The 23877-nt window shown below is 44.9% G+C and overlaps 2 pseudogenes; one reads left to right on the top strand and one right to left on the bottom strand.

Moving 5' to 3' along the window:
• The first annotated feature begins 746 nt into the window (after positions 1–746).
• On the top strand, positions 747–16380 carry LOC133226873 (2-acylglycerol O-acyltransferase 2-like; annotated as a pseudogene).
• On the bottom strand, positions 14194–15393 carry LOC133261391 (lysosomal enzyme trafficking factor-like; annotated as a pseudogene).
• Positions 16381–23877: the final 7497 nt, after the last annotated feature.

Genomic DNA, 23877 nt, shown 5'->3' on the forward strand with positions numbered 1-23877 from the left:
ACCCAGGGGCAGCCAGAGGGGCAAGAGGGAAACCAGGAGAGTGTGGTGTCCACAGACCAAGTGACTTCAAGAAGAGGGAGGGAAGAGCTGTGACTGAGGCTGCTGAAAGTTCAAGACCAGAGCTGAGAACTGACCATTGGATTTAGCAGTTTGGAAACCACTGGTGAAGTTGTCAAGGACAGTTCCATGGAACAGTGGCATCTGAAGTCGAGAGGAGGGAGGACAGAATGGCAGGAGAGGGTGTGGAAATCAGACGGCCCTCCCTGAGTTGTGCTGTCCAGGCAAACTGAGGAAAAGGGCAGGAGATGGAGGAGATGGTGGGGCCCAGAGATATTTATATGGGAGCTGGTACTGATTATTTGTAAAGGGGAACCATGAACATGGCAGGTGAAAGGAGACAATAACTTAGCCAAGTAGTTGTGTAGCTGGGAAGAGGGCAAGATTGCCCTACACTTGCTGCTTCCCTTGCCAAGATTTGAACAAAGGTGATCTGGTAGATAACATATTGCCTGAAGAGTCCATTGCACTTCTCTATCTCTGTAATAAGTTTATCTAGGCCAGGTGAGTTAAATGTTTTCACCTAGGATACTGGTCTCTGCCAGGGTAGGTGCAATGAGATTCTAGGGCTGGCTGGACACACCACAAAAACACCCCAGCTCACACAAATGCTTAGCAACCTCTGGCAACAAGTGTCTCAGACCACAGCAGAGCTCAGAGAAGCCTCCAGAGGAAGCAGAGGAATCAGCATGGTGGAGTTTGCACCTTTGTTTGTGCCACTGGAATGCAGGCTGTAGACCTTCGCGGTCCTGCAGTTGATCTTCTCTTACTTGGCCCTGAGTAAGGAAAGCTGAGATGGATTTGGGAGGCCATGGGCACCTGCCACTTTGGGTGCACATGGTTCATTGATGGGGGAAAGAAACAGGTTCTAAGGAGGATGCTGAGCTCAGTGCCTGGGGATCAGCTGGGATGAGGGACATCTTGCACACATGGCCTTGGGGGAACTTTGTCAACAGGAGATGTCTGACTGTCCATTACCACTCAGCCCAGCCTGGGACCTGGGAGTGTCTAGAGGAGGACAGAGAGTCAAGAAACCTTGGGCCTGGAACTCAAAGAAGGGCAGCTGAGGAAAGGCATCCGGACCCTCTGATGCCAGGAACAGTAGCTTGTACCTTGTCCCTTATCTCAAGGAAAAGGAGATCCCCAGGAGGGCTTCAGGCACAGAGGAGTGACAAAGTCCAATCTATGGGAGACAAGCTGTAATTTAGGGATCTTCTGTGTTGGGGTGTTGGGGGAGACAGATGACAGGGAGCAGCTGTTAGCAAATTAGATTTGGGTATACAGTACTTGGATGCAATCTCAAAAATGACAGAATGATCTCTGTTCATTTCCAAGGCAAACCATTCAATATCACAGTAATCCAAGTCTATGCCCCAACCAGTAACGCTGAAGAAGCTGAAGTTGAACGGTTCTATGAAGACCTATAAGACCTTTTAGAACTAACACCCAAAAAATGTCCTTTTCATGATAGGGGACTGGAATGCAAAAGTAGGAAGTCAAGAAACACCTGGAGTAATGGGCAAATTTGGTCTTGGAATACAGAATGAAGCAGGGCAAAGACTAATAGAATTTTGCCAAGAAAATGCACTGGTCATAGCAAACACCCTCTTCCAACAACACAAGAGAAGACTCTATACATGGACATCACCATATGGTCAACACCAAAATCAGATTGATTATATTCTTTGCAGCCAAAGATGGAGAAGCTCTATACTATCAATAAAAACAAGATCAGGAGCTGACTGTGGCTCAGATCATGAACTCCTTATTCCCAAATTCAGACTTAAATTGAAGAAAGTAGGGAAAATCACTAGACCATTCAGGTATGACCTAAATCAAATCCCTTATGATTATACAGTGAAAGGGAGAAATAGATTTAAGGGACTAGATCTGATAGATAGAGTGCCTGATGAACTATGGAATGAGGTTCATGACATTGTACAGGAGACAAGGATCAAGACCATCCCCATGGAAAAGAAATGCAAAAAAGCAAAATGGCTGTCTGGGGAGGCCTTACAAATAGCTGTGAAAAGAAGAGAAGCGAAAAGCAAAAGAGAAAAGGAACGATATAAGCATCTGAATGCAGAGTTTCAAAGAATAGCAAGAAGAGATAAGAAAGCCTTCCTCAGCAATCAATGCAAAGAAATAGAGGAAAACAACAGAATGAGAAAGACTAGAGATCTCGTCAAGAAAATTAGAGATACCAAGGGAACATTTCATGCAAAGATGGGCTCGATAAAGGACAGAAATGGTATGGACCTAACAGAAGCAGAAGATATTAAGAAGAGGTGGCAAGAATACACAGAAGAACTGTACAAAAAGGATCTTCATGACCAAGATAAGCACGATGGTGTAATCACTGACCTAGAGCCAGACATCCTGGAATGTGAAGTCAAGTGGGCCTTAGAAGGCATCACTACGAACAAAGCTAGTGGAGGTGATGGAATTCCAGTTGCGCTATTTCAAATCCTGAAAGATGATGCTGTGAAAGTGCTGCACTCAATATGCCAGCAAATTTGGAAAACTCAGCAGTGGCCACAGGGCTGGCAAAGGTCAATTTTCATTCCAATCCCAAAGAAAGGCAATGCCAAAGAATGCTTAAAACTACCGCATAATTGCACTCATCTCATGTGCTAGTAAAGTAATGCTCAAAATTCTCCAAACCAGGCTTCAGCAATACATGAACTGTGAAGTTCCTGGTGTTCAAGCTGGATTTGGAAAAGGCAGAGGAACCAGAGATCAAATTGCCAACATCCACTGGATCATAGAAAAAGCAAGAGAGTTCCAGAAAAACATCTATTTCTGCTTTATTGACTATGCCAAAGCCTTTGACTGTGTGGATCACAATAAACTGTGGAAAATTCTGAAAGAGATGGGAATACCAGACCACCTGACCTGCCTCTTGAGAAATTTGTATGCAGGTCAGGAAGCAACAGTTGGAACTGGACATGGAACAACAGACTGGTTCCAAATAGGAAAAGGAATACGTCAAGGCTGTATATTGTCACCCTGCTTATTTAACTTTTATGCAGAGTACATCATGAGAAACACTGGGCTGGAAGACGCACAAGCTGGAATCAAGATTTCTGGGAGAAATAACCTCAGATATGCAGATGACACCACCCTTATGGCAGAAAGTGAAGAGGAACTCAAAAGCCTCTTGATGAAAGTGAAAGTGGAGAGTGAAAAAGTTGGCTTAAAGCTCAACATTCAGAAAATGAAGATCATGGCATCTGGTCCCATCACTTCATGGCAAATAGATGGGGAAACAGTGGAAACAGTGTCAGACTTTATTTTTTGGGGCTCTAAAATCACTGCAGATGGTGACTGCAGCCATGAAATTAAAAGACGCTTACTCCTTGGAAGGAAAGTTATGACCAACCTAGATAGCATATTCAAAAGCAGAGACATTACTTTGCAAACAAAGGTTCATCTAGTCAAGACTATGGTTTTTCCTGTGGTCATGTGTGGATGTGAGAGTTGGACTGTGAAGAAGGCTGAGCACCGAAAAATTGATGCTTTTGAACTGTGGTGTTGGAGAAGACTCCTGAGAGTCCCTTGGACTGCAAGGAGATCCAACCAGTCCATTCTGAAGGAGATCAGCCCTGGGATTTCTTTGGAAGGAATGATGCTAAAGCTGAAACTCCAGTACTTTGGCCAGCTCATGCGAAGAGTTGACTCATTGGAAAAGACTCTGATGCTGGGAGGGATTGGGGGCAGGAGGAGAAGGGGACGACAGAGGATGAGATGGCTGGATGGCATCACCGACTCAATGGACGTGAGTCTGAGTGAATTCTGGGAGTTGGTGATGGACAGGGAGGCCTGGCGTGCTGCGATTCATGGGGTCGCGAAGAGTTGGACACGACTGAGCGACTGAACTGAACTGAACTGGTGCATGTGGGAACACAGTAAAATCCCTCTACTGACCCTGGGTTGTGGTTAAACAAAACTGCAGGCTTTATTGCAGGGGCAAAGGAAGGAGTTCAGGGAACTAAGGCTCAAAATGCCTGAAACCCCTTTGATTACCAGGGATTGGTGTCTAGAGACTGGGTGAGGTAGAGATGCTGGATACATGACCAACTCCTAGACAATCGTCTGATTACTTGGTGGTGAGGTAAATTGGAGCCACCATCATCAACCTTCTGGTTTCCCCTTGTCTGAGGTCTATGGGTTGGTAAGCAACTTCCTCCACCTACTGGGAGTTCAGTATCTACAAAACCTCTCAAAGATGACTCTCAATATTATTTTCAGCTCTCAGGAACAAACTGAAAGTCTTTGAATTTGTGGAATTGTTAAACTCTTACTTCTTTTTCTTGCTTGACTGTTTTCCTTTCTTTCTGTGTTTATGATTTCTCTTAATAATTTTATTTTCAAAATTTGGAGAAGGCTTAGAAAACTAATTTTCAACAAATAAGAGGTAGACAGAGGACATGAGGGATCTTCCAGGAGGGCTGTATAGGTCCTGCTCGATTACAAGATCACAATCTACAAAGGGGGTCAACATGTCGATGGATGTGAGTCCAAAACCAGCCCCTGATTGTTTCTGTACTTGTACAGCCCGTGAGCAAAGAATGGTTTTTACATTTTAAATGCTTGCATTTTAAATAATGTTGTGCCTATACAATATACTCCAAGTTGCCTCTTGAGCCCATATGTCTGAAATATTTACAATTCAAAAAGGATTACTTACTTCTGGTCAAGTGAGACTGGCAGTGGGTGGAGAGAAGGGGCTCTTCTCCAGTGATATTAGGAGATGAGTCTACAGGGCAGAATGCACAGGCTGGCATGAAAGTAAGCGTTTCCAGGGGGCCTGTAAACACTGCAAATGTAGTGAGCAGCTGGTTCATGCTGGGCACAGAGAAGGTGATTAGGGAGGGATGAAGAAGTGGCCGGAAGGTCACGGAAGACTGGCCTGTCACTGAAGACTCAGATCCCAGAAAGAAACACTTTCCAGTGGGTTACTTGTTTAATCTGTTTCTTTCCTCTTCTCTATAATTCACAAACCCATGCAGAAGGTAAGCTTCTTTCAAATAGCTGGTCTTGTTCTCATCTGCATCTCCATCTCCTAGAAGAGTTGATGGTGATAAATGTTTGTTGAATGAATGAATGTTGGGAGCATGACTTGGACATGATAGTAGAATTGAAGCCACCACTCATCCTATGAGTTTTCTGTATGAGTTTATCCAATCTGGATATCTTCTCTGGGTTTCAGTAAAGTGGAATATTACGTTTTTTCTCTTCTTGGTGTTATGAGGGTCAAGAAGGGGTTTCCTTTCTTCAGGGACTGAAAAATACACCCGAGTTAGGATTTAGCCTGTTGACAGGAGTTAAAGGGTGAGCCCAGAGTGAGGGAGATGTTTAAATATGGGTAGTTCTATCTGATCAAGTGGAAATGCCAGTATTTTTAAATTCTTTATTTCTAACTAAAAAACAAATACATGCTATTTTAACACATCCAAACAAAATGTGTGTTCTGAAAGTGAAAGACTTCCACCAAATCCTACCCTACAGGTAACTGCTATTAACAACTTGGTTTTATTCTTTCAACCTGGATGGGAGTTTCTGTTTCATGGGTACAGAAGTTCAGTTTAGGAAGATGAAAAGAGTTCTGAGATACAGGCTGGTATAGTTACAAAGTAGTGTGAATTAATTTAATGCTGCCAAATTGTCTCTCAACAATCATTTTGAGTATATGCCCAGGAGTGGGATTGCTGGGTCCTACGCTTGCTCTAGTTTAGTCTTACATGGAATCTCCATACTGTTCTCCATAAGACCTCTCTCATGAGCCCATAATTTGAAAAGATACAAGCACCCCAATGTTCATAACAGCACATTTACAATAGCTAGGACATCGAAGCCATCTACCTATCCATTAGAGTAATGGATATAGAAGATGTGGTATTGTGATAATGGAATATTACTCAGTCATAAAAAAGAAACAAATTAATGCCATTTCAGTAACATATATGGACCTGGAGATTGTCAAACTGAGTGAAGATAGTCAAAGAAAGACAAATATCACATTATATCACTTATATGCACAATCGAAAAAAGGTATACTAATGTACTTATTTACAAAACAGAAGTAGAGAAAAGAACTTATAGTTACCAGGGGCTAAAGTGAAGTGAAGTCGCTCAGTCGTGTCTGACTCTTTGCAACCCCATGGACTGTAGCCTACTATGCTCCTCTGTCCATGGGATTTTCCAGGCAAGAGTACTGAAGTGGGTTGCCATTTCCTTCTCCAGAGGATCTTCCTGACCCAGGGATCGAACCCAGGTCTCCCGCACTGTAGGCAGATGCTTTACCGTCTGAGCCACCAGGGAAGTTCACCAGGGGCTCAGGGAGAAGGATAAATTGAGAGATTTAGACTGGCAAATAACACAATTGTATATACAATAGATGACAATAAGAACCTGCTGTATAGCACAGGGCTCTCTACTCAGTGCTCTGTAATGGTCTATATAGGAAAAGAATTAAAAAAGAAAAAAAAAAACCAGAGTGGATATATGTATGTGTATAACAGATTTACCTCTCTATACACCTAACACTAATACAACATTGTAAATGATTTATAATCTAATAAAACTTTAAAACAATAATAAAATACCAGTCATTTCAATAACAAGTATTTTGTTGAAGATATTTTACCACCATAAAAATTGAAATGACAAAACAAAGTGCTCCAATCACAACACTGAATTCAACACCACGAGGGCAGGGCTTCCTGTCTATTGTTCACGGCTGTATCACCAGCACCTGGCATGTTGTATGTGCTCTGTAGAAACAGCCTTTGTTATCCCTAATCTACTTTGGCTTATGCATTTTACTATTCAGATGGGGGTTCCCCAGTAGCTCAGCTACTGAGTACTGAGTACTGTAGGCAGGAGATAGCCTCTCAGGAATCTCTGAGGAAGTGTTCTAGAAGGTAAATGGGAGGAGTCAGGATTTACAGGTTTTTGAGGGGGGAAAAAACAAAAATATGTAGTTAAACATCAAAAGAATCTGCCTGTAATGCAGGAGCCATAGGAGATGTGGGTTCAATCCCTGGGTTGGGAAGATCCCCTGGAGGAGGGCAGGGCAACTCATTCCAGTATTCTTGCCTGGAGAATCCCATGGACAGAAGAGCCTGGCTGGCTATAGCCCAAAGGGTTGCAGAGTCAGACACAACTGAAGCAACTTAACACCCATACATGCACTATTCAGACTGGGTCGAAAGTCCCCTTCTCCAGGAAGTAGGCTATGAATGACAGGTCCGGTTTACCCTACTTTCAAATAGACTACAGGTGGAGGATGAACTTTAAGAGCATAAGAACAGGGTGTTGAATGGAGGGAATGGAATGGAGAGAACACAGTATTCTCTAGCAGTGAGGCTCCATTGGTATGAGATTAAAGACAGACCCACAGACCACCTGACCCAGAGTCAAAGCAGGGATTAGTCTGTGAAAGGGACTCAGAATTATAAGTCTGGGAGGAATTGCTCACTGGGGCTGTCTCTAGCTCTGCTGCAGTCCTGACGAACAGGCCAGGCATGAGTTGTCCTCTTCCTCCCTCCTTCCTTCAGCAGGACAGGGCCTGGCAGCAAAGGAAAGAGCTCAGCAAAACTAAAGAACCTGGGAGTTGTATCAACTGAGCAGCTTAGTGTAGCTGGAACATGAGGTGCATGTGATGAGTGAGACTGGAACAAGAGAGGGTTTGGGCCACCAGTGGGGAGCTTGAGCTCAGGCTGAGCTGCTTGAGCTGAGCCTCAAAGTTATGCGAAGTCATGGGGGACTTTAACTAAAGGGGGAATGTGGTGGGATTTATCTATGTTGAGGTGAAGGTAGACAGGAAGTGGGCTGGGTAGAAAGAACGCCTTTTCTCTGGGGTTCTAAAGAATGGATACCAGAAAGAGTTCATCCTGTTACACCTCCGTCAGGCATTTATTGAGCACCTGGTGAATACAGACAGAGAGGGAGGTGGATGGGGAAGACGCAAGTGAGTAAGCAATCTGGTGCTGTGGGAAAATGCGAGTTTGAAATTAGGCCAACTGGTTTCAAATCCAGGCTCTCAATGTGACACTGGTGGTGTTGACTGCATTTGCTCCTTCTTGAAGCCTTGGGAAGCTGATATCATCCTTCAGGGGTGAGGGCTGGTCTGAACAGTGCTGCTAATGCTGGGTAGATGAGGATAGCTCGTTCCTTCATACCTCTTACCACTGAAGGTTTCTGCTTCCCTTCCCAGACATTATCTGCTACATAGTCTTCATTGGCCTCCTGTTCACAAGATTCTGGAGGATCAGTATCCTGTATGTGATCTGGTGGTACCTGGATTGAGACACACCACGGCAGGGGGGCAGGCAGAGTGCTTTCATAAAATGCTGGGCTGTATGGTAGTGCACGAAGGACTATTTCCCCATCTCAGTGAGTATGGGGCTGGCTAGGGAGTGGTCAGGACCATCGTCCCCATGAGTCCATGGAGAAGTGTGACCCTGTGTGCAGTGAGCAAAATATTGGCCGGGGAGGCAGGAGGCAGGTTTCCACCACTCTGTGGCCAGTGGAAGAGTCAGCATCTGTCTGGCTACAGTTCTCCAACTTCAGTGAGGTGAGGCCACTATGAAGACTTGATGAAAAAAATCAGGATTTGAGGAACCCAGTAGGCCATGAAGTGCAGCAAAGTTATGTATCTTCCAGATGTAAATCTGTAAGGAATTTACAGATTTTACAGTGGGGTGAAGGAATCTGCAATGAAAACAAAATTTTCTGAAAGCATCTAGCTGACACTTCATCAGATGAAGATACTGGTACCCTAAAAGGAAAGAAAGTGTGATCAAGGACATAGAGCAGGGTCTTCTATTGATTTTAAAGTGTGTGCATTAGCTCTGAGGTTAGAATCAGAACAGAGAGCTCTCAGGATGTATCCTGCCCCAACTTTGATATGCTGTGTGTCCTTAGACAGAACTTTGCTCATTCTGAATCTCAGTTTCCCCAGGGATCTGCTAAACAGTCCGATTCCTCCTCTTCTACCTATCTCTTAATCTCTGATCACTGACTCATGGTACCTTATGTGCATTTTGTACACTTGGCCCTGGACCCAAGGATAAGTCCTTAGGGATGCCGGCCCTTGAATTTGAATAAACTGACCTTTGTCCATTACTGAATCCCAGACAGACTAAATCCTTTGATGTAAGCATCTGTGATGGTAAGTTTTCTAGTGGGGACAGGAAGAGGAAGGCAGTTAGGACAAAAAGAGGTGCCAGGCAGGGACAGGTGGCCCTCTCTGGACACAGGAGAGAAGAATGTATACAGTGACACCTCTAGGAGTGGACATCATAGGTTCTAATACAGGGTCTGCAATATAGCAGCTGTAGGACCTTGGGTGAGTTACACATGCTGTTTCTTCATGTGTAAACTGGAAATGCTGCCGCATACATCATTGCATTGTGTGGATTCCACGAGAGATCAGGTCATTCTGGGGACTTCTAAGGACAGCATCTGGCTCTCCTTTCACACCTGGAGGGGCTGTCGATTGCACATCTGGCAGAAAAATCATTCTGAGCCTGTCTGTGCTTCTGAGAGGATTTCTCAAATAAGGCACTGTTGAAATTGTGGGAAACCGAGCTTTATTTGCAGAATTTCACCTGCACAGAGTTCAGAATTGTGGGTTTCCTTGGGGACTCGACTGGTAAAGAATCTGCCTGTGATGTGGGAGACCTGGGTTTGATCCCTGGGTTGGGAAGATCCCCTGGAGAAGGGAACCACTACCCGCTACAGTGTTCTGACCTGGACGATTCCATGTTCTGTATGGTCCATGAGGTTGCAAAGCGTCCATAGGACTGAGCGATTTTGTTTTCACTTTCACTGCAGTCCTGTGGCATCAACACCTGCAGAGGGTGGGCAGTCCCCCTGTGTGGCCAGCAGAGAGAATGATGACATGCACTTTGACTCCCCTGTCCTGGACTGTCCCACTCCAGTGTTCTTGCCTGGGGAATCCCAGGGACGGGGGAGCCTGCTGGGCTGCCATCTATGGGGTCGCACAGAGTTGGACACGACTTAAGTGACTTAGCAGCAGCAGCAGTCCTGGACTGAGGCCTGCAAGGGGCACTGTGGCGCGCAGATTCTGGATTCTTGTCACCTCCCATGAGAACTTCCAAGACATCCACAAACCTTTACAGAGCCCTTACAGGCCTTGCAGGATTCTTAGGATGGCAGTGAATAGGGGGCCATGGAGTCTCTGCTGTCTACTGAAAACAAGTGCACAACCTAAAAGCTGTCAGGGGTTTTGTTCTGACACATTGCTGAGTACTGTAGGCGGGAGATAGCCTCTCAGGAATCTCTGAGAAGGTGTTCTATAAGGTAAAATGGGAGGAGTCAGGACTTAGGGTTTTTGAGGGGGGAAAAAAACAAAAACATGTAGTCAGACATCCAAAGATTATTGCCAGGCAAAAAGTAGACGTCTCCAATTAATGATTTTCATGTTTTTCTACATATGGGGAGATAAAAAGCTGGGCTCATTGTAACCTTCTTGAGTTCAAGGCCCATTGTCAGCAGCAGCTACAGTGGCTGCTAGCTTGAAGGCAGGCAAACAACATTCCTTTTCCTAACAACTCTGCTGGGTTTACTCCACATTAAAAGCATTTGCACTGTGACTCTATGAGCCACTGCCTAGTGGTAGAGTTTCTAGCAAAAGTAGGAGACTTACTTCTGAGCACTGGAGTTTTCCAAATGCACCCTATGGGCTTCCTAAGAGCTAATGGTGGAAAATCAGGATATCCCCAAGTACAACTTCTTCCCCCTCATGCTGAAGATCAGTCCAGGAGCTGGGTTTCTGTGTAAGATATCATTATCCCGGAGCAGCAATGTCTCCACAGACCAAGGCCTGAGCAGGTGTGAAGTGCTGTGGGCAGGCTGTGACCTGGTATCAGGAAGTCCTACAAACTTGGTATGACAGCTCCCTGGCCCTTCTCCACCCACACCTGTGGGCACCACTAGAGACTTCATGCCCCTCCTCCCAGCCCTACCTTCAGCACCCTGGGGTCTCTTACACTGAGTCATAGTGACTCAAGGGTCCAGCCCTCCACCCAGGACAGAACTCCAGCTGTCACAGTCCTTGGAGAGATGCTCACTCCCTCCTGAAGTGGCTCCTTCATTCTGGATGGGCTCTGCCTGGGACAGGGTTTCATGTTGGACAGGGGCTTGGGTCCCTGTCACCCTCGCAGGAGTCTCACCTCTGCCTTGGGCAGGGGGCCTTCCTTCCCTGGTGGGCTGTATCAGCTTCATCCATTCATGGGTCTGTTCTCTCCCTCTGTTCTACGGTCTCCCAGAGCATCTCCTTTGCTCCCGGCCTGCAATGGGGACTAGGCTCCCCAGATAGGCTGTATCTAATCTCAGGACACTCACATGCGGGTTTATAGCACTTGGGCTCAGGGGACACAGAAGAGGTCCGTACAGAAAATCAGCAGGTGGACCAGCAGTGGAACAAGGTGCGGCCCTGATTCACCAGGTTGCTCTTCAGCTGGTCTAGACCGCCAACCTGGATCCCTCCTGGAACTACCTCGCTGGCTTCCACTCTCATGGGGTCCTTGCCACTGGAACTTTTACCAACCTGTGCACGGAGGGCACGGGCTTCTGCTCGCATCTGATGCTGCTGCACTGGGGTTTCTGGGCCCCTGTCTACAGGGATTACAGCATGTCAGGGGGTGACATGCCCCTGCCACTCTTTCTATCCTAGGATGATGAGGGCTGAAGGCATGAGGAAGGGTTTTTTTTGTTTTTGTTTTTTTTTGGCGTGAGCCTACCATGAAATGTTTATTAACGCTGTTCCAGAGAGAGCTCTCAGTGACTAACAGTTGAGGCTTCATGGTGCATAAAAACCCCTGGCCCAAAAGAAAGAAAAAAATAACAACACTCCAGCCCAGTGACTCTCAACCCTAACAGACTTGCTTGAAGAGCTCTCAAAACATGATTGCCTTGGCCCCTCTCCCAGGGATTGATAGCTGGGAAGGGACCCTGGCATTGTTTATATGAGTTTTGCAGTTTTTTTATTTCCTTGAGTGATTATACTATTCAGACAGAGTTCAAGACCCACTCACTGCCTTAGATCAAAACAAAAATATCAATGCATGATGATTCCCAACCATGGTCTAGAATTATGTAGAACATTATAAACATATTGGAGAACTTATAAAGTATGGCACTTATTTGATGCAAAAACGAGACATGTGGTATTGTGGTAACCTTTTCTGCCAGTGTTTTACAGAGATTGAGAACATTAAATCCATCAAGAAGGAAATCAACAGTAGATAATTTTAACAAAGACTTTAACACAACTCATGGTAAACAAACATGCAGGTTTGATTATTCTCTGGGTGCTGTCACTTCAGAGCACTTTATCTGATGATTCCACTTCCCCAAAGAAAAGCTTTTTAATTATGAAAGCTTTGTTTGAAGTAGAATCAAATTCTAAGGGAATCACATTTTTCCCTTTAAAACTGTAGTGGTGGTGTTTTTTTTTTAATGACTTTATTTCTTTATTTTTGGCTGTGCAGGGTCTTCAGCTGCTGCATGGACTTTTTTCTAGTTGCAGCAAACGGGCTACTCTCTAGTTGCAGTATGTGGGAGAGTTTACTAGAATTTTAAGTCTAAGAAAGTCTCCCTCAATAAAATACGGAATTACGACTTTACAAGACAAATAGCAAACTCACAAACCTTTCATTACATCATTTGTAAAACAAAAAGTGATGGAAATAATGTTCTTAAATGATTTCCAAACTAGCACTGCCTCAGGACAAATCAAATAAATAAAACAAGAAACTGTGCAATGGCTTTTCTTAAATTATGTCCTTTTTTTGATAAACAGTATAGTAGAATGATATAGCTGGAGATCTGAAGCCAGATATCCTGGGTTCAAATCCTGGCTCTTCCACTAGCGGTGTGACCAACAGCAAGTTATTAATTCTGTGTGCCTCAGGCTTCCTCATTTTCCTCTTCTGTAAGGTGGTGGTACTAGTCCCAACACATACTTGCATTATAGAACTCTCATGCAGTATGAATCTGTATATCTCAGGAATCTGCCTGCAGCCATGCATACTTTTAGTAAGTACTCAAAAGATGCAAGTGATTTGGTTACCTGTCCCTTGCAAAAACATGTATTTCAAACTGTTATTTAATTTGAAGACTCAGTGTATCAGTGTCTTGTAGCAAAAAAACATTTCAGTAACTAGACCTTTGGAAGTAGTAAAGGACAGAAATGAGACTACTGGAGAAGAATCTGATTGTGCCAAGGACACCTGCTTTATCTTTCAAGTAAAAGCTTCCTATGGAATGCCCAGCCTTCCATTCTGGTCAAACCTGACTTAAAGCTGCTTGAAGACTTTGATTTTCAGTAGCTCATACAAAGAGAAAAACCTTTCTTCAGTTCTTTTCCATTTATTAGCATGGTTAGGCAGACAGTACCCAGTGCTGAAACATCTGTCATCTGTGAGAAGCCCTACAGCTCAGGGATTAGGAATAAAGGCATCAGATGCCGGGTTAGGCTCTGGCTTTGCTTCTTGGCTATGTGACCTTCAGCAAGTTACAGAACTTCTGCTCACTGTCCTTATCTGTAAAATCTGGATAATAATAACTGTTATCTCATAGGGCTGTTGGAGGACTACATGAGTTGATTCATGTTAAAGCTCTTAGAATAGAGCCCAAGAGAAGCACCAAAAAATGTTACAATTCTTATTAGAAATCAGTGTAAAACATTTCTCTGGTATTGATGACATAACTATAAAAATATATCTTGATCTCAACCAGAAAAAAAAAATTCCTAAAATCTAGTTTTCCATTTTTCAGTTATTTGTGTTGTTACCAGACATGAGGTAGTGAGTACAAATGCAAGAGGCGGTACAGGGATCACATCTCCATGCAGTTAACCTATTGCCTGAAGACTAGACTTTAGGCAGAAAAGAAAATCAGAGGGATGGTGACTTGAGAGCATCGTTTAGATAGCACACATCTGACAGGGATTGGACTACTTTCATTGAACACCTTGTTTCCATTTTCTATGTGTTAGATTGCTCAGCTTTCAACCATTTAGTCTTTTCCCAAGTAGTTTTTTTTTTTTAATTGCATTAATAATTCTAGCTAAGGAACAGCACCTGTAGCATTACCAAAAGGAAGATCACATTTTGCTTCTCAAGACACCCATCGCCTCAATAATTTCATACCAATTTCTCACAAGCTGATAGCAAACGAGCATAGTGCCTTAGCTACAATGGGATGAACTGGTGTTTTAGTTTGAAGAATTTTAAAGCAAGCCAAGTAATTGTATAAAATTTAAATTTTATGACCATGTTTGGACCTTTTTACATTAAACACAATGGAAATGTTCATATTCATTTTTCCCCAAAGGAAAATTTTCTGAATTATCACTATGTTGCACAGTAAAATAAAAATATGAGTCCAGGTACTTATTCAAGTTTCTAAGGAATGCAAATAACAGATAAAATTTTACTTCCAAAATCTGAAGTCATCCACATGATTTTGGAGTACTGATTCTCAGTCTTTACCTAAAAACTCATTATTCAGATAAAGTTAGCCCCCTAGCCACATTCTTTAAAAAGCTTCTACCCCACCACAACTTCCTGAGATCTGTGAAGCAACTGCGGTCTTGTGATCAGGCTCCATATCATACTGGCAGTTTTGTACTTGTAAGGAAAAAATGATGACGGATTTTATGTGTCAATCAGTTGTAGTCTGCTGATCTGATTAGACCCCTTGACAAATGCTTGGTGGCGATTGCATATAACTGCCAAGCATATGGGAATAATACAGTAGCCCACCATTTTGGGCTTGTACAAGAGTAAAGGAATAAAAACATCTGTAAGTAAGGTATCAGAAAAACAACTGTCCAGAACCAAAAAGGCAGGGAGAGCAACCGAGTTTTCAAGGAGTGTGTCCACGTGGTTCCTTCAAGGGGCTCCTCTGGGTGCTGTTGAATGTGTTCCAAGGCCAGCCTGTTGTAAGTCTCATTGATTTCAAAAACGTAGTAAAATGCTGCTGCACTTGCTAATAGATACAGTCCCACTCCGATCCATCCCATCCGCTGACGGAAATTCATCATTCTCCATGCTCTGTGCAGTGGTCCCGAAAATCTTCCTGTTCCCACGGCAAGCATTAAAGAGTCACTCAGTTCTGAATAATCGGGTGGCTTTGGCATTTCAGAGAAAAAGCCACTATAAAAGAAATCCCCCGGGGTCACCGGCTGGGAGAATGGTGAGCACGGCCAGCCTGGAGCAAAGACTGAGTGTGATTAAGCACAGCGTGACTGCAGCCGGTCACGCGGGGGGCTGGCCCCCGTCGCTGCTGCCCGAGCCCCAGCCTGTGTCGGTCGGCCCAGCCGGCAGGCTTCCCCCGACACCTGGGCCTTCCCTGCAGCCGGCCCCGCCCCCGGTCGCGCAGCAGGGACGGCAGGCCGCGACCAGGGCTGCGCAGGCGGCTCCAGACCCGGGCCTCTCCGCCTTGCAGCGCCGAGAGCCCAGTGCCGGGCAGCGGCCACCGGCCGAGGCTGCAGAGCTGGGCAGGTCCCGGGTCTCATCTCCCGTCCCATGAGGAAGGGTTTTAAGGAAGGTGGCCAACTGTTCTGTACTTCTTTCAAGTGAATGTGTAGTAGACAAGGAGATGAGACCCAAAGAAGCATTTCCCACAGGTCTGTGCTTAGTGATGTGCTTGGTGGGAGAATTGGGAAAAGGGAGTTCCCTGTTGGCAGGAGAGTCGGGTAGAGCCCAGGCAACATAGTCCTGAACCGTGCTTGCCGCCTTCACTCTGCAGGTGACCACCTTCCTCTCTCCCCAGGGCTGGTCTCATCAGACAAGGAGAGCACTGCTCACATCCTGAGCAGGAAAGGAGGCAGCAACCTGCTGTCCATTGTTGTTGGAGGCGTCTAGGAGTCACTGAATGCCACGCCTGGAGCCTACAAGCTGGTGCTGCAGAACCGCAAGGGCTTCATCAGGCTCGCCCTGATGCATGGGTATTGGGGAGAGGGCTCTGGGTTCAACTGGAGATTGGCAAGGATTGTAGTTTGGAGGGAAGACTGCAGAGACAAATGCAGATCCTATTTTGGCAGGGAGAATCTCAATCCATTGACAATGAAGATTGTATGTTGATGATAGATGCACTGTCTCAGGCCCAAATACCCAGAGAAAATTCTAGAAAGAAGATTTTGTGACTAAAGGGATTAAGTCTCAAAGGTCATATTGCTGAAAGCTTGCATTACATCTGAGACCCAGAGAATCTGGGTGAATGGAATTTGGGGCACGCTGAAATGTGAAGTCAAGTGGTCCTTAGAAAGCATCACTACAAACAAAGCTAGTGAGGTGATGGAATTCCAGTGGAGCTATTTCAAATCCTGAAAGATGATGCTGTGAAAGTGCTGCACTCAATATGCCAGCAAATTTGGAAAACTCAGGAATGGCCACAGGACTGGAAAAGGTCAGTTTTCATTCCAATCCCAAAGAAAGGCAATGCCAAAGAATACTCAAAGTACCACACAATTGCACTCATCTCACACACTAGTAAAATAATGCTCAAAATTCTCCAAACCAGGCTTCAGCAATACATGAACCATGAACTTCCAGATGTTCAAGCTGGTTTTAGAAAAGACAGAGGAACCAGAGATCAAATTGCCAACATCTGCTGGATCATGGAAAAAGCAAGAGAGTTCCAGAAAAACATCTATTTCTGCTTTATTGACTATGCCAAAGCCTTTGACTGTGTGGATCACAATAAACTGTGGAAAATTCTGAAAGAGATGGGAATACCAGACCACCTGACCTGCCTCTTGAGAAATTTGTATGCAGGTCAGGAAGCAACAGTTAGAACTGGACATGGCACAACAGACTGGTTCCAAATAGGAAAAGGAGTACGTCAAGGCTGTATATTGTCACCCTGCTTATTTAACTTATATGCAGAGTACATCATGAGAAACGCTGGACTGGAAGAAACACAAGCTGGAATCAAGATTGCTGGGAGAAATATCAATAACCTCAGACATGCAGATGACACCACCCTTATGGCAGAAGGTGAAGAGGAACTCAAAAGCCTCTTGATTAAAGTGAAAGTGGAGAGTGAAAAAGTTGGCTTAAAGCTCAACATTCAGAAAACGAAGATCATGGCATCCAGTCCCATCACTTCATGGCAAATAGATGGGGAAACAGTGGAAACAGTGTCAGACTTTATTTTTTGGGCTCCAAAATCATTGCAGATGGTGACTGCAGCCATGAAATTAAAAGACACTTACTCCTTGGAAGGAAAGTTATGACCAACCTAGATAGCATATTCAAAAGCAGAGACATTACTTTGCCAACAAAGGTTCATCTAGTCAAGGCTATGGTTTTTCCTGTGGTCATGTATGGATGTGAGAGTTGGACTGTGAAGAAGGCTGAGCACCGAAGAATTGATGCCTTTGAACTGTGGTGTTGGAGAAGACTCTTGAGAGTCCCTTGGACTGCAAGGAGATCCGAACAGTCCATTCTGAAGGAGATCAGCCCTGGGATTTCTTTGGAAGGAATGATGCTAAAGCTGAAACTCCAGTACTTTGGCCAGCTCATGAGAAGAGTTGACTCATTGGAAAAGACTCTGATGCTGGGAGGGATTGGGGGCAGGAGGAGAAGGGGACGACAGAGGATGAGATGGCTGGATGGCATCACTGATTCGATGGACGTGAGTCTGGGTTTACTCCGGGAGTTGGTGATGGACAGGGAGGCCTGGTGTGCTGCGATTCATGGGGTCGCAAAGAGTTGGACACGAATGAGCAACTGAATTGAACTGAACTGAGAGAGCTATTCTCCTATCTTTAAATATCTGTGAAAAATACAAGCAAGCCAGGGCAGAAGAGATTTTGCTAGAAACTCTGCTGATGTTTCAAATCTGGGAGGACTTTCACCAGTATTGTGGTCTCCCTCTCATGATCCTGTAAACTGAAAGGGTTAATTCTGAATTTATAATGAATCTACTTCTTTAATTTGCTACTTCTTGTTAGTGTAGTAATATACATAATGATCTGCCTAAGGGAGATAACCAGAGTTAAAGGAGTTTTGGGGCCTAGAAAAGAAAACAACAATCTCAAAGGCTCTTGCTGAATTATCTAACTTCAGAGAAAACAAAACCGAACTTTAGGTCCCGCCCTGACCTGATGCTCCAGGCCGGTTGTATCTATCTGGGACTTATCACCCCGTGTCCAGAAACCTTCCACCCCATACACCTGCCAGATACTTATCACTCCCTGCCCAGAAGACTTATCACCCCCTGCCCAACTACAAATGCCATCTCAACTAAAGAATACCCAAAACATCCCGCCTGACTAACGTTTCCCTTATGGCTTCCACAAATCTCCCTTTAAATATGAAGCCTCCCTGATCCCTCTTGGGCTCAGCCTGGCTGTTAGGCCGACTGTTGCCCCTCCTTGCCTGAATAAAGGTAACCTACTTCCGTTGAGGTCATCTCTCCTTTTCTGCCTCGGGGGAAACTATACCTTATATTCTTGGTGCAGAACCCCGGAGAGGGCGAAGCGCTCGTCTCACTCTCTCTCTCTCTCTCTCTCTCACTGTCCCTCCCTCTCATTGTTTTCCCTTTTCCAGGAGTCTGGGAGCATGAACACCCCAGAAAGTTCACTTTCTGCTGGGGCTTGTAAGTTCCCCTTGGGGACGCTAGTGCCTTCGTGAGCAGTACAAGCCTTGTGCTAAGGCTTTATTGGTGCTTCGAGTACCCCCAGGCCTTGGCTCTACCCCCTTCCTCTCTCTCGGACGACCTCTGGAATAGGGAACTCTTGCCATTCAACCACTCTACATGCAACACTCCTCTCAAGCAGGCCCCTAGATTAAGGTAAGATCTGGACAGTGCTCTAGAGGCGCCTAGAACTCAATCCTCTCAGGGTGCCGGGAACCCCCAGCCTAGGGCCACTCTGTAGGTGACGGTGGGGGACGCTCCATCTAGCACAGAGCTCCCTTCTCATAACTCCTACTGCGACTACGAATAGGACCCTTGCTTGCCTTCAATAGGCTCCAATAGGAGCCTCTGCTTGCCTTTCAATTATGGGGTCTGGCCAATCTGTCCCAAAAGATTCCCCTCTGGCCTGTGTTCTCAAAAATCTCAAATCGCTCTTACTCACTGAACTCAAAGCTAACCACTTAAAACAACTCTGTATACAGATCTGGCCTCAATACCAATTTGACAATCAAGACTGCTGGCCTGAAGTTGGCACATTTGACTTTAACATTCTTCAAAATCTCACCGACTTCCTTAAATGGAATGGCAAGTGGTTGGAGGCCCCATATGCCCAAGCCTTTTGGGCCCTTTGGAGCAGGCCCTCCCTATGCAAGGCCTGCTCCACCCACGAGGTCCTTCTATGCACCTTGCCTCCCAAGCAAAAGGGCTCTTCTTCCTCAACTAACAGCTGACCTTGACCTTCCACGCCCCTGGAGTTTGACCCCACGGACGAGCCCCCTCCCTACCCACCACCCCACCAACCCTCTCCTTCCCCCTCACCCAACTCACCTACTGACCCCAAAACCTCTCCTGACTCCCCCTCGACCCCACTACCCCATCTCCCCGACTCCCCCTTCCCCCTTCCCTCCCCCACTGCCACACAGGTCATGTACCCAACACGTGTTTCCTCTGAGAGAGGTGGCAGGACCAGAGGGCCCCACCCGAGTCCATGTGCCATTTTCATTGTCAGACATGAGCAAAATAGAAGAAAAGTTAGGATCATTTTCTGAAAATCCTACCGGATACAGAAAAGAATTCCTGAGACTCTCCCAGGCCTATAACCTCGCGTGGAGTGACGTCTATTATATCCTAAATGCCACTCTCACCCCAGATGAAGAAGACCATATCTGGCAAGCAGCGAAAGCCCATGCTGATCATTTACATAACCAAGACCAGGATAGCCCAGTTGCTGATGAGGTGGTGCCTCAGTTAGATCCTCACTGGACTTACCAGCTTGGTGACCCAGGTATCAGGAGACTCAATCATATGATTACCTGCATTCTAGAACAGAAAAATACTCATATCCATGTCAATTATGATAAAGTCAGGGAAATCACCCAAGGGGCAGATGAAAATCCAGCCTTACTCTTGGCACGCCTCACAGAGGCAGTCCAGAACTATACCAACGTAGATATCATCACCCCTGCTGGGTTACTCTACCTTCATGTTCAATTCATCAGCCAGTCTGCCCCTGACATCAGACACAAGCTTCAACAACTAGAAAAGGGGCCCTGAGACCCCCAAAGAGACCTTCTAGAAGTAGCCTTCAAGGTGTTCAATAATATAGAGGAGGAGGCTAACAGAAAAAAAAAGACCGTGGACTGGTTGGATCTCCTTGCAGTCCAAGGGACTCTCAAGAGTCTTCTCCAACACCACAGTCCAAAAGCATCAATTCTTTGGTGCTGAGCCTTCTTCACAGTCCAACTCTCACATTCATACATGACCACAGGAAAAATCATAGCCTTGACTAGACAAATCTTTGTTGGCAAAGTAATGTCTCTGCTTCTGAATATACTATCTAGGTTGGTCATAACTTTCCTTCCAAGGAGTAAGCGTCTTTTAATTTCATGGCTGCAATCACCATCTGCAGTGGTTTTGGAGCCCCCCAAAATAAAGTCTAACACTGTTTCCACTGTTTCCCCATCTATTTGCCATGAAGTGATGGGACCAGATGCCATGATCTTAGTTTTCTGAATGTTGAGCTTTAAGCCATCTTTTTCACTCTCCTCTTTCACATTAATCAAGAGGCTTTTGAGTTCCTCTTCACTTTCTGCCATAAGGGTGGTGTCATCTGCATATCTGAGGTTATTTCTTGCCGGGAGCCGGCATATTGCATATTGAGTGCATATTGCATATTGAGTGCAGCACTTTCCACAGCATCATCTTTCAGGATCTGGAATAGCTCAACTAGAATCCTATCACTGCCGGGAGCCAGCGTGAGGAGCTCCACCCATGACAAAGGTCATGAGGAAGGAGGCTCGGCATACGCAAAGGCGGGATCGAGCCTCAGGAGTCCCCCTGGAAATTCTCGAACATCTACCCCCAAAACCAGAGTCTGCCTACTTTCTGCTTTGTGCTTTCACCTACACCTCTGACTTTACGGAGGGCTGTCCCCCACTACCTCTCTGAAAAAGAGTTAGCTTACAGCTCCAGTTAATAATTCCTGAGTGTGACAGTGTTTCAACCTACAAACTCCTTTGGAAATCCTCTAGCCTGCCTGAATAGGTTTTTCCGGCCACATGTGATTGTTCAGAGCCTCCCAACTGTGAGAGGAGGGAGATGATCTAAACTGTCTAAATACAGATTCCTTTGAGCAGTTAAAAGATTGATTAGAAATTGTATTGGTGAAGGGTTTTTCACTTGTTGGGCCAATGTTTGCTGCTAAGTTTCCATATCCCTTACCTGCTGTGTCCCTGGCAGTATATTGATTAATATAATTGGTGTAAGTAGTAGCTTTAATGTTTGTAACCTGGGACCCTTGAGTTAATTCTTTTTCTTGTTATAGCCCACCACACCTTTGCTCTGTAGGAATGCAACTTTATCTAATGCTTTTGGAGGGTGGCTCCTGACCAAGCACCTTTAGAGAAAAATAAGTTTTCTGAAGAAAGGGTCTTAAAATGTTAACAGGCCTCCGGGCCAGAAGATGATGCAAATCACCTAAGCTTTTGCATATGATAAGTTTGCAGGAAGAAAGCCTGGCTTGCTGCATGACTCTACCCCCTCCCCCATTATCCTCTATGCATAACTTAAGGTATAAAAACTACTTTGGAAAATAAAGTGTGGGGCTTGTTCACCGAAACTTGGTCTCCCCATGTCGTTCTTTCTCTCACCTTCTGGCTGAATTATTCAGCCTCTTGTCTCCACTGAATTTCCTCACTGAGCTATCCTTATTTCAGCCTCTTTTCTTCATGGAATTTTCCTACTGAGCTATCCTTATTCTATTACTCTTTATATACTTAATTAACGTTTAATTAAGCAGTTGTTTCCTGATCCTTGCCGACGCCGTCCCCGCTTCGAATTCCCTGGATCCACCGGGGCTGGACCCCAGCAATTTCTCCCAGCAATCTTGATTCCACCTTGTGTGTCTTCCAGCCCAGCATTTCTCATGATGTACTCTGCATATAAGTTAAATAAGCAGGGTGACAATATACAGCCTTGACGTACTCCTTTTCCTATTTGGAACCAGTCTGTTGTGCCATGTCCAGTTCTAACTGTTGCTTCCTGACCTGCATATAGGTTTCTCAAGAGGCAGGTCAGGTGGTCTGGTATTCCCATCTCTTTCAGAATTTTCCACAGTTTATTGTGATCCACACAGTCAAAGGCTATGACATAGTCAATAAAGCAGAAATAGATGTTTTTCTGGAACTCTCTTGCTTTTTCCATGATCCAGCAGATGTTGGCAATTTGATCTCTGGTTCCTCTGTCTTTTCTAAAACCAGCTTGAACATCTGGAAGTTCATGGTTCATGTATTGCTGAAGCCTGGTTTGGAGAATTTTGAGCATTATTTTACTAGCATGTGAGATGAGTGCAATTGTGTGGTAGTTTGAGCATTCTTTGGCATTGCCTTTCTTTGAGATTGGAATGAAAACTGACCTTTTCCAGTCCTGTGGCCACTCCTGAGTTTTCCAAATTTGCTGGCATATTGAGTGCAGCACTTTCACAGCATCATCTTTCAGGATTTGAAATAGCTCCACTGGAATTCCATCACCTCCACCAGCTTTGTTCATAAGTGATGCTTTCTAAGGCCCACTTGACTTCACATCCCAGGATTCTGGCTCTAGGTCAGTGATCACACCATCATGATTATCTTGGTCATGAAGATCCTTTTTGTATAGTCCTTCTGTGTATTCTTGCCACCTTTTCTTAATATTTTCTGCTTCTGTTAGGTCCATACCATTTCTGTCCTTTATCGAGCCCATCTTTGCATGAAATGTTCCCTTGGTATCTCTAATTTTCTTGACGAGATCTCTAGTCTTCCCCATTCTGTTGTTTTCCTCTATTTCTTTGCATTGATTGCTGAGGAAGGCTTTCTTATCTCTTCTTGCTATTCTTTGGAACTCTGCATTCAGATGCTTATATCTTTCCTTTTCTCCTTTGCTTTTTGCTTCTCTTCTTTTCACAGCTATTTGTAAGGCCTCCCCAGACAGCCATTTTGCTTTTTGCATTTCTTTTCCATGGGGATGGTCTTGATCTCTGTCTCCTGTACAATGTCATGAACCTCATTCCATAGTTCATCAGGCACTCTATCAGATCTAGTCCCTTAAATGTATTTCTCACTTCCACTGTATAATCATAAGGGATTTATTTAGGTCATACCTGAATGGTCTAGTGGTTTTTCCTACTTTCTTCAATTTATGAATTTGGCAGTAAGCAGTTCATGATCTGAGCCACAGTCAGCTCCCGGTCTTGTTTTTGTTGACTGTATAGAGCTTCTCCATCTTTGGCTGCAAAGAATATAATCAATCTGATTTTGGTGTTGACCATATGGTGATGTCCATGTGTAGATTCTTCTCTTGTGTTGTTGGAAGAGGGTGTTTGCTATGACCAGGGCGTTCTCTTGGCAAAACTATATTAGCCTTTGCCCCGCTTCATTTCGTATTCCAAGGCCAAAGTTATCTGTTATTCCAGGTGTTTCTTGACTTCCTACTTTTGCATTCCAGTCCCATATCATGAAAAGGACATCTTTTTTGGGTGTTAGTTCTAAAAGGTCTTGTAGGTCTTCATAGAACCGTTCAACTTCAGCTTCTTCAGCGTTACTGGTTGGGGCATGGACTTGGATTACTGCAATATTGAATGGTTTGCCTTGGAAACGAACA

This window comes from Bos javanicus, chromosome 15, assembly GCF_032452875.1.
Source record: "Bos javanicus breed banteng chromosome 15, ARS-OSU_banteng_1.0, whole genome shotgun sequence".
Lineage (NCBI taxonomy): Eukaryota > Metazoa > Chordata > Mammalia > Artiodactyla > Bovidae > Bos > Bos javanicus.